Source organism: Aphis gossypii, chromosome 2 (assembly GCF_020184175.1).
Source record: "Aphis gossypii isolate Hap1 chromosome 2, ASM2018417v2, whole genome shotgun sequence".
NCBI lineage: Eukaryota > Metazoa > Arthropoda > Insecta > Hemiptera > Aphididae > Aphis > Aphis gossypii.
In genome coordinates, this window is record NC_065531.1 from 80,726,187 (window position 1) to 80,738,881 (window position 12,695).

Consider the following 12,695-nt stretch of genomic DNA (forward strand, 5'->3'; position numbering starts at 1 on the left):
CAGGTATCTATATTTGCCGACCTGGTCGAATTTTCAGATTATTCATGTAGTCAGCTTTTGACAACTTTACTGAGTTTTCAAAATAAAAATCTGCCAAGTAATCATTGGGTACCAACACAAGAAAACACTTATATTTTATTTTTCTTATCGACATTATTAAGACGAAAAAACTATAAACGTAAAAAACAAAATATGATTATGACGCTTTAGATGGAAAAAAAATGAAAAAAATGGAATGAGCATTAGCTATACTAAGGTGTAGCTTATATCAGCAGGTCTTAAATTTTGTAGAATGATGATGGGGTATCGAATACCCTTTTTTACAAAATATCTTACGTTATGTGTCGAGGCCGGAACCACCGGTAAAACTCGTGCATGACATGAATGTCACGGACCCCCATGAAGGAGTGTGCTGCAGCTTAAGAACCACTGGTTTATATTATTGTTCATGGATTATTACTTCAGAAAGTTACATGAAATATTATATTGCTCGATATAATATCGGGTAGACAAATATTTCGACATCCCTTATTGTTATTATACTATTATCCGAACCCTTTTTCAGCTGCATATATTACATAAGCGTAAATGTATGTTTGTGTGTATGAGTGTGTGTGTGTGTGTGTGTAGTGTGTGTGTGTAGTGTGTGTGTCCAACAAAGATTTAAAGGGTAAAATTATTGCGCAATACGAACGGAGGAAACGTTGATAGGATAAAACATCGGATACTGGTTTTATTAATCTTATGAAATTCTGTAAATTTCAGTGATTGAAAACCGCGAGTTTATATATTGCGTGTATAAAATACTAAATATTAACGAATCGTGTCACTGTGTTTTTCCGAAAAAGGGAAAACGCTGTTACCTTTCGCATATTATGCGGGACTGCATTTTGTTATCGGTATCGATTCGGATTGAATTGCACATATATCCTTGTGGATAGTTTATACGTATCGAAAGTCCAAGCATAATAAATATTATATTTAACATAATATCATGATGTTTCTCTATCGTTCTATCGATATCCGTTCAAATGAGCGTCGACACACGATAATATACCATTTCGTATAATAACTACATATATAGGTAATAGCTGGTATGTATATACTATACAAGTATATACAATATATGTTTGTTTGTGCGTATATGAATAATGTATATGGAGAAAAAGTTCCAATTGTGCGTTATTATTTTTCAAATATTTTTTTGTATGTGTACTTTGAATTAGAAATCGTGTAGATAAAAAAACTGTTAATTTTTTAAAAAGCCTATATAAATACCTATATTTTATACCAACTGACTAATGTATGTCTTGTTGGTATACGCAAAACTTTACTGGTGGATTATGTATATTTAAGCCGTCAAATGTAATAAACCAGCGTTTATGGGACCAAACGAATATAAAAAATCAACCGTTCATTTTTGTAAGCTAAAAAAAATTATCATAAATTTGATCGGCCGCGTGAGTTGTAGAAGATAGGACTCGCATACCGATGTGATTATTACGGATAAAAGTCAAGTCCGAAAAATGTTTATGTGACCTTTTTTTATCATACATCGTACTCCCAAACGAATCATCCGATGCTTTTCATCTGATCTCTGGGTCATCTTATATTTCACCATGATGTGACAAAGTGTTTTGGGGATATGTTCAAGAAACTGCGGTATATCATCATTATCGACGACGGCACAGACGAAGAGGAATTGAAAAATTGTCGTAATCGCTATACGACGGATATGCGTGGAATGAATTTGAGTTCCGACTAGATTTCGCATTTCGTGTGATCAAAGGAATTCATATGGAACTTAAATGAGTACGAGTACCATCAAACAAATCCGAAACACTATTATTTTATTTAATGAACCATATAATTATATAGGTACGTATTACACTAAATCTAAGAACTAAAAACATGTAATCATTTGAAAAGGTTGAAAACGCCATTCGAAGTGCATTCGCGTTACGCTTTTAAAACAAACAATAATAATCCAATGACTAACTAAATCAATGAAAATTATTATTAAATCACGCACGACAAAACAAACCGCGGTAAGTATGATAAGTAATGGGAAAAAATCATTATAATCATTTGACAAACGCGCTTTCGAGACGGTGCGCACAATACACTAAGTACTCACACATATAACACACTATACATTATGTGCACTAATACTAATCACATAAATCCAGTGTACATTTTTGTCGTTATATAAACCGTACGCCAACTCGTCAAATGCCACATGGGCTCGAATAAATATAATATAAATAACCATCACTTCTCCGGTTCACGGAAAATTTTGAACCACTATAAGTACCCACACGCGAACGCCCCGATATCCATGGGGGGATATACAGTATTACGCTCGGAAACGTTTCGCCAAAGGTCTCTGCGGCGCAATCAAATCAATATTATTACATAATATCACGTCTTATGAAATTCGCATAATGACTTCCGATCGGCCGGAAAACGAGCGTCCGGCGATAATATACGCGAATGCTTATACACTACAGTAATACATCACACGATAATCCGCAGCTTCGGGCGACCCCAGCAATGCACCGGAAAAACGCCGTCGTTCATATTATAATATATTAAAATGACATTATTTACGCGTAGGTAATCGCGCAAACGCGTATTCGCATTTGGTACCTACGGCATGTGTGTGCACAATGATTACGAAAATATAATATTAAACACACGTATTATATTATGCGTATAATAATATCGTAAGGTCGTGCGTGGGTTAGATTTAGACGTTTGCGCGCGCATCGCACTGGTAGGTACAGCGGAAAAAAAAGATCAGAAACGACGGCGATGGCCTACAATATAATATATACCTACGTCATAATAATATTATTATTATTATTATCAAACGACGCATGTGTTGCAATACTCGCTATTTATAATAACATATTATAAGAGTACGGTGATAATAACGTAATAATATGTAACGCGAGTAAAGAAAAAAAGGCATCGCTCAACGCGCGTACGGCGCGCAAAGGGCGGCCAAAGTGCGACGTAATCGAGAAAAACATTTATGAAAAAAAGGTTAGCGAGTCATTGTGTTACGCATAATATATGAACTCGTAAGTGTTAAAATATATCACCATTTCTTCGTTTATTCTATCAAAAATATATGTATCCCACGTGTTTCGATTTAGTTTAAAATTGTAATTGTAACAGAATAAGTTGACGTTTTTAAAGGAAAAAAATATGATTTTTTTTCCCCCAAAACGATTTGCGTTTATACGATTTCATCGTGATTCCTGCAATCCGAATACTTTCCCTAAAGCGATGCACATAATAAACATCGATAATATCTTACACACACATCTTTTATTAATATGCCCAAGTTTGCAGTGGATAATAAGAAGAGTATGATGGCAATACAGAAAACCTATAAGTACTTTTTAACGCCAGATAAATTGAAAATGAAATAAATATTTGTTCGATACGAAATTATGTGCATCGACACGTTTGCTAAAGAATAATTTCAGTGCTTCAGATTACACAGAGTGAAAAATAAAAAAGACCGACGATGAAAAAAAAAATCTGAAAGTTGTTCATTTTATATGATAATTGTTATTTAAATTGCCTTTAAATCTCAAATATACCCTCAACGCACCACAACAGGGGGTTATATATCATTTATATAACCAAGGCTTCCACTTATAAACGTTAAACATGACAAAAAATGATTGTAATTTTTAAACGTATAATTAAAACGAAAACTGCAATTTAAAATACCATTAACAATATAAAATAGAATATTATTATAGAAAAAAATAACGTAAAAATATATAATTAAAACCATTTTATATTTCTGCATCGTAAAAATAAAATTTATTTTTTCATTACTAACGTATAACACAGACAATATATATACGTGAAAAGGAATCAGTTTTACTATGCTCTTTAAAAAAAAAAATCTCAACAAACATTTATCTTGGGCATCTCGAGATGTATTCTTGATAATTTGATTTTGAGGTTTTATGCAAAAAAAAAACCAAAGCTTTTAATTTCAAATAACGTGATACAAAATTTATTTCAAATGTAAGTACTAGATAATATAAGCACTTATCCTACGCTGCAATATTATATTTTATTTTGTAGAAGTAAAGGCCAAAGTTCGATAAAACAATGGAATAAATTATAATTAAAAAGTGAACAATACATCTAAATAGCTGATAATTATCAAACATGTTTTAGGAGAGTATAATAAAAATAGTTGTTAGATAAAAAAGGGAATATTATAGAAAGAAAAATTATTTTATGTTTTTAATTTAATTTAAATTAGCAGCTTAATCGTGCAGTGTTCGAACTGAAAATTCGAATGGAATTCACTAAATAATATTCTTATGATTCACAAGACAGTTGTTAAATAAACGAATCGAAAAAAGGAACAAATCAATTATAAGTTCGAAACATTCTTCTACCGGGATATTCACTCGGTATTTTCGACTGTTAGCTAATCGAGGAATTTTAATTGCAATTTCAAAATCATTTAATCTTACACTGAGATCATTAAATAGCTTATATATAGTACGATTATATTGTTACATTATATAATATTATATCGCTAAAATCGATCGATGTCGTCATTGTCAAATATGATTAAACAATAATATTATAATTTTCAATAAAAACCCAATACACGATCTATCGCTTTACACGAGAACACGACTAATATAGGGGGTCCGGACCCGCGGGGACCCTCCTCCCTTTGGCCGCGCCGCCACCGGGGCTCATTATAATAATGTGTATTATATTATTTCAGGCGTATACTGTATTATAATATACGTTATATTATACGATGTGGTTATAATATAGGACGGACGTACCATAATATTATGCGCAACGCGGGCGGAGGAGACGCTCGCGAGGTTGCAAAATAACGATAATGACGAACAGCGGTTGCCGTTGTGCGAGTGTGTTTTGCGTAGACCTAAATAGCACATATAAGCCATATGATATATTATAATATGAGAGGAAAAAAACGCACACACGCGCACACTTCTGCCTCGTCCAAGGACACATTTAGGAATGGGTTACGTAATATTATATTATTATTATGTTAATTACGTTCGGCGCACAACAAGAGCCGTCGACGATCGTCGCAATAGTACGTATACGACGCGACGTCCGACAATATAATATAATATTATATTATAAATCAATGATGAATTATACACATCACAACGCGCTTTTAACCTCCAACTCGTTAAGTAATATTATGAGCATATTATCATTGATTAATAAATGGTATTAAACATATATGTGTGTGTGTGTGTGTGTGTGTGTGTGTGTGTGTGTGTGTGTGAATAGGTATATTTCACGCGTGGTGCTCGCGTGTATAATATGCGTCGCCATCGTTACAGCACACGAAAATCCCCATAGCCAAATGGTATTATATTGTTTTATTTTATTATTTCTTTTTTTTTTTTTTAGGCTTAAAAATAGTATACGTACAACACGTAATATTATTATTTTGTGTACGGCTGACGGTATATATGTATATAATACATAGTCGAGTACGACGTATAATTATATACGAGGATCGGATGTCATCGCTGCAGCATATCTTATTTCCCGCTTTATTATTTCGAAAAACGATGCGCCTGATAATAATTTACATCGTCGAGGGCTAGGAATAAAACTAATAATAATTATTATGTGTGTATGTCTGACCTTTTATAATATTGTTCCATTACCTAGGTATATACATCGAAAACGACTGCACCGGCCCAGCTCAGGTTATTCGGTACAAGCTTATGATGAAAAGCGCTGCAGTTGCGGCGCTGGGAGGGGAGTCTTGTTTGAATCGATCGTCAGCCGGAACTATATATTTTTCTTCGTCAAAATCGGTTTGGTTTTGAAGGCGAACAGAGTATAAACAGCAGTCGTCATCGAGTAATACCTATATGTAGTTGTTACGTACAAGATATAGTATGTATAGTAAATTAACTTTATAAAATTTGTGGACGGGGCGAAAGAACTCGACCCGATTAAATTGGTTAATTTAATTCCGGTTCTTAACTTAAATAACAAGCGGTGATGCCAAGGCTCGGCCCAACGATTTGACTAAGTCCGCCGGTGATTCGGGAGATTAGACTAATTATTGTGCCCGCACAGCATCGATAGAGCTGGCCTGCATATTGCTGTATATGCGCACCCTTATACTGAGTCTCGACTGAACGGATACACTGCGGTAGAGATTTTAGGTGGTATATTGGAGGAAGCCGAAAACGTGTCGGTTCCTACATTATTTATGACATAGAACTATCATAAAAAGCTACGATATGCGATAGTGTCCGCTTCGTATGGTTTCTTGGAATCGATGGTCGGTTTCGAGTGTTTCGACAGCTTTCTAGGTTTTCAATCATTATATTCTATATAGGTAATAAATATAATTTTGTACTTCATTTGTATAAAAACGGTATGACGCTATGACATCTATAGTTCGGCAACAGCACGTTGAGAGCAAATCGTAGAAAATTTAATAGTGAACATAGTAAAGCAGCGATCCCTTTAAGATGATATCAGTCGACTTTTTTTTCAAAACGGAGTTTCAAGTCTCGAGTAGTAAAGGTTGACTGTCGTCGCGTGTAATGTATAATATTACCTCTTTGTTTGTAATAATGTATAAGGCTTATGGTTTTTGAATCTTAATTTATGGAGAATTGTAGTGGAAATTTGAACGTGCATTATTTCACAACTTTGTTGAACTTTGATTGGTTCTTGCAAAAGTTGTACTCCAAAAGTTTGTCTGATATTACGTGCTAATCTATATAATGTATTTCAGGAAATATAATAAAAATTCTCTAACGTACTTGCAATATTTTGTGTCATAATTAGTGTATTGCTCTTTTGGTATATAAAATTATAATACTCGAATTTGAGGATATAAACTTATTACTAAGGTTTAAGCACAATTGTTTTATTTACACATTGGTTTAGGTATCAAATTGTGTAATTTAAAGTTATTTTGACAAATAGATTACATAATATTCTTTATAGCTATCTAACTGCTTTATACCAATAAGTCCTAATATAGCCTTTCGTTTAAATACGTGTTCTATAGAATTTAATACTTACGTTTTAATTTTCTGTATTTTTCGCGCTATCGAGTTTTTAAGATATAACAAGTTATGACAATTACTATCTGAGTTTTGTACGCATTCTCTACTCATGGTTTCTGTTTTAGTTAATAAAATATCATTGCATTTGTGTAGGTTTACGTAGGCTGTTAAATCCCACTGAGACGTTACTATTTTAATAGGTCCTCTGTTCTCGTAGTGAACCAGTATACCTACCTGTACAGTGTACAGTATACTTGATGGACGATGGTTGTAATATTTTTTCGTCTTTGAAACATAATGTTCCCGTAGTGGCGTGTATAAGATTATTGTCATTCTGAAAATTTTTTCTGGTCATTAAATTAGTAATTCTAATAATAATTAATTTTTTTTAAATATATATTAATTTTTGAATAATGTATATGTCTTATTTATTTTATTAATACTGTATATTTTTTTATAAATTGTACATGAATTATACGTCTGTACCGAGAGATCATGTGTATGTTGCATAATTGAGTGTTTATTATTATAAGATTAGTCGTATACCTTAGTTAAATTGAGTGCCCTTCTTTTTTTCTGAAATTCACCTATATGGTGGACACTATTATTGTTTTCGTTTTTATGTCAAAAAGTATTGTAAGTCAAATATCCTTAAAACGTTCCACCTTAGTATACTGTATGTATTTTGAGTAATCCCGAGCATAAAATTGTATTGTCAGAGCTACTTTCCCGTTTGTTTCTAAACGTCGGGTAATAAAGTTTTTAATAAGGTTATGTGTAGTTGTGAGATTGGAATCATAAATTTGAGCAGCGGGTACATGTGTTACGGTTACTTACTGAAAATGCGTACTATATTATGGGCCATTTTCTTCCATTCCTACTGCGTGGTAGCACCCCACACCTGTCACCGAAATTTGAGTTTATAGTGACTTCAGGTACTTGTACTACGCATATTGGATACATAATACAATTTGTGGACAGGGTGCAAGAACTCTATCCGAGAAATTAATTAATTTAACGCCGGTATCGGGTGTTAAACGGAAAGTGGCGATTTTAAGGCGCGGTCTAATGACTCGGCCAAGTCCCCGGTGCTTTGGGACCTAAGAATAATTCTTCCGGCACGACCTGTACACATAGTGTCTCATACCGAGTCTCAATTGGGCGGGTAAATTTTAGGTGGAGGATCAGAGGAAGCCGAAAATAACGTGTCGGTTATATACATTTATAAAAAGTTACGATAGGTACTTAATATACTAATATTGTCCGCTTTGGGCGGTTTCTTGGAATCAAAGAGCGGTTTTAGCGACGTTCTATGTTTTCGTTAAAACAGGACTGCAGTTATGTTGACTCGATTACAAATATTGTAGTGATGTATAACAACTGCAAGACGACGTCTATAGGCTCGGCGACAACGCGTTGATCCTAGAAAAACACATAATACAGTGAATAGTAAATAGCGGCGTTAAATACATCGCATTATTACATTATTATAATATCGCGTGGCACATATAATAACATCATTAATTCATTATTAAAACATACAATCGCGTAAGCTCTGAAGGTACCTACGTAGGTACTCGCTTATTATTATCATTATTGTGTATGAGTTGGCAGACCTGCTGCAGTCTCCTGCGACATCGCGGATAAGCGCGGCGAACAGGAGCGGAAGGGTTTAACAGTTTTCTGTTTTCGTTTAAAAAACACTCGACCGGACGAAATTGTATTATAAAAAATAGGTACATATATATATATATATTTATATACTCTGTCGCGGGGCGGTGCGGGGCTAAAAATAAAACCGGTTACGTCGGGCGTATATATAATATTATATAAATATATAATATGCGTGTGCACGTCGTACCCGCCACCAATAACAATACGAGACGACGCGGGTACGAATGTTCCTCTTTTCCATTCCCTCCCCCTCGCACGCGTCTGTATAGGTGGTTTTTATAATATGTATTTTTCGTCGAACCGAAATCTTCTGCACCGGCTGCAGACCGCGCGAAGAGGACGACTGCCGACGAGGAGGTGGTGGCGGACCGCGGTTTTACCGGCGAGCCGTGAGGGGGAGGGCGCAGCGCGGCAGACGGACGCCGAAAATTTAATGGTGGAAAAATAATAATATATATATATATACACACGATTTGTGCAATGGTATATATTATACGTATAGTGTGTACGAAGCTCTCTTCGTGCTATCGTTGTACTAACATATCATAATATATATATATATAGTATTCGAACCCCCCCCCTTGGATTTTTTCACTGTACCTATGCGGTATACGAGAAGTGAACATTTTTTTCATAAGACATGTGTTTTTTTTTTTTTTTTTAATACGACCGGCGACCTATTGCGGAAACGTATGCGCGTATATACGCCACTGTTCATAAATTATACATAAGACGGATAGGACAAAACGATTTCGGGGGCGACGTGGCCCTGCAGACGTGCAGGATAACCTGCGACGGCCGTCCGTTTCGGTTGCGACACTTGGTAATATTTCGAAAACGTCGTGTGCACAAAATTATTTAAGCAGCTGCGGCGTGCGAGTGACTTTTATAATGTTTTATCGCGATACGACTGTGATAGTGCTGCGTCGAAGAGTTTTCGCAATAAAAAAAAATCTCCAATGCACGTGCTAAAACCGAATTATTTACGATAGAGTCGAAAAAACGTACATTGGCTAACACCATCTGCATTCCTGGTAACAAATATATAGATGCTCGTCGGATGATCGGGTGAAATTAATATTGTCTTTCGAGATTAAAAAAATTGTTTCAACCTAACCTAACCTGACGTCTAAAAACATCGGCACTCGAGAAGATTATATAAAATTCGAATATGGCGTGTTATACCTATATGCGTGGAATATTTTTATGTTACAGTTTTTCTCGTACAAATGATAAGTCACATCATAGACATGGAAGAATTTAAAAATAGAGATAGTCAATAAGACAACAATATTATTATCGCCCGGAAAATTTCTTTGCGTGGTACACATAATATTTTATTATAACACTTGCTACCGCACACAACAGTTATATACATTTATTCATATATCTCGTCAATATACCTCCAATAGTTAAATATAAATATCAGTCGTATTTGAGTGGACTTATAGAAAGATTTTCACAAACGTTCATTCCACTTGCAAGAACACCAAAACCTCATCGATTTACCACTTTCGCAAGTATAGGATGTTTTTCATGCGAATAACGCAGCGATTATTGTAGCAATATTATTGTACTTCGCGTTTTGCTTCGAAAGCGGACGCAGACTGAAATCTATACCTATACACAAATAACTCGTCGGCGACGGATGTATAGTGGCGAATCCATCTATAGAGGGGAGAAGGAATGAGGCAATACGGTTTCGTTATAAAATTATATAGTCCCCATACCGGAAAAAACGTCATGTCCCCCTCGTCGTGGTCGTTTAAAACGTAAGGAACCTGCGGCATATATAGGAGGATGCGCGTATTCGGCGGCAAACCCATTCGCAATTCGTTTGATTAAAAAATACACAGTGCGTGGACTAATAAGTCCCCCTAGTGCATTATATATAATACAACAGGTATATAATATGCACATTGTCCATGATACGTGCTGCAGTCATGTGAAACAAATTCACCTACCTATATTATACTCTATATTATAATTTATATAATTAATAAATATGAGCCTACTTTCTTAGCGACAATTAATCAATTTATGAAATTGATAAATATATTATACGTATTTACTATTTATGCATATATTATATGTGTGTGTGTGTTTCTTGTGTACGCCTGTGTATATAATACGTGCATAAATGCAGACTATTATATTATATTATGCAGTATAAAATATATATATATATAACGTGCATACGTGCTGCAGGTGCAATATCGCATAAGATACTGTAACAGATATCAAAACTAATTATTAGACCAATATTCATGCACCCGCCAAAACATACAGACACATCGGCAAAAATCTAAAGAATCAAAATCCTACATCAACTCAATGTATTCCTATCGTTAATATTGTTACATTCCACGTTGTATAGCACAAAGTGTACTTGTACTGCACCCAGTAGAAGTTCTGTTATAACTATTCCGCCAAATACTTACTCTGAAGTATTATAAGTTCGTACGAACAAATAGATGGTACAAAATTGAAAAATCGATCAGCTTGACATGTGCGTCGGGGAAAATCAAACGTACAGCACCCGCGTATACAATAATGTACAATAATCGACGGTGTGTATGATGTATGTGTTATAAAATATCAGCTCTGTGCAGGTAAATGTAATTTAATATATTATATATATGTCGTGTAAATATATATAGGTAAGGTTATGCGACGAGTGCAGTGCAACGCCGATAGAATAATATTTTCGGTTTTACTATTATATACGAATATTGTCGTTTACCATCATCGAAATCAATACCTATTGGTAACCGTGAACGTATACAAATCGAATAACGAAACGTCGCGTGTCTGCAATGACAAACGGAATAAAAAATAAAATCTCGGCTTTAATTTGTTTTTCGTTATTACCTAACCCAATACGGCCAATATAAACTACATATTAGTATACTTACATTAATGCGTAATACGTAGGTATCTTATAACACTGGGTTTAATTTTTTCCTATAGATACTACCGTTCTATGTTACCTATACGATATTGACGAGAAAATTTACCGCGTACCTATACGCGTATCGTATAGTATCGTCCGTGATCGATTTGTTTTTTATTTATAATTTGCATCGTCTGCATACCGGTAGTTATGACGGAATAATATTAATCGGTGCGTCAAAATAATAACAATGTATCAAGTAAACAATAATGTTATATATGTGTTACAGTGATATAAGTAATATAATGTGCAATACGTACCGTTAAGTGTATCCTGTTTTAATTTCTTTACTATATGTGCATACGCAATGCGTATATTCTTGTTAATCGTTACGAATATGATCTTGAACTGGATCGGTAGGTATGGCATTATATTATACCAGAACGGCTGCAAGGTGTTGTTTTTCCACATTTCAATGTCAACGCTTTATTTGTTTTTATTTTTTTTTTTTTTTTTAGACACACACGTATTAAATTTCATGACTCAACTTCATACAATATTGTTATGAACACGAGAATATCGACATTTATATACACAGCGATAACTATATACCTATATATAATGTATAATGTACATAGTAAATAATAATTTATTTACAACAATGAATGAGTAATATTTACAGATATATTATTATCACGAAAACGACTTTACTGTCGTCCACCATATATCTATAACTGTAGCAATAGGTATATCAAACTTAATAAACGCGTGAATATATGAAACTACACATAATAATATATCATTTTATGATCTGTTTGTTCGTGTATTCCAGTTCCTATAAGCATATATAATTTATTATGTTATATGAGTATTTCAAATTCGGATGGTTAAAAAATGTGTATTGAAAATTAAAGAGAACAATAATATTTCTTCAACAATCATATTTTATCACACAAAGTATATAAGTACGTGTTAGTAAATACATATATTTCACATTAATAGAATTTAATATTTTTTTTCTGTTACACATCGCAACAACTTTTTTATGT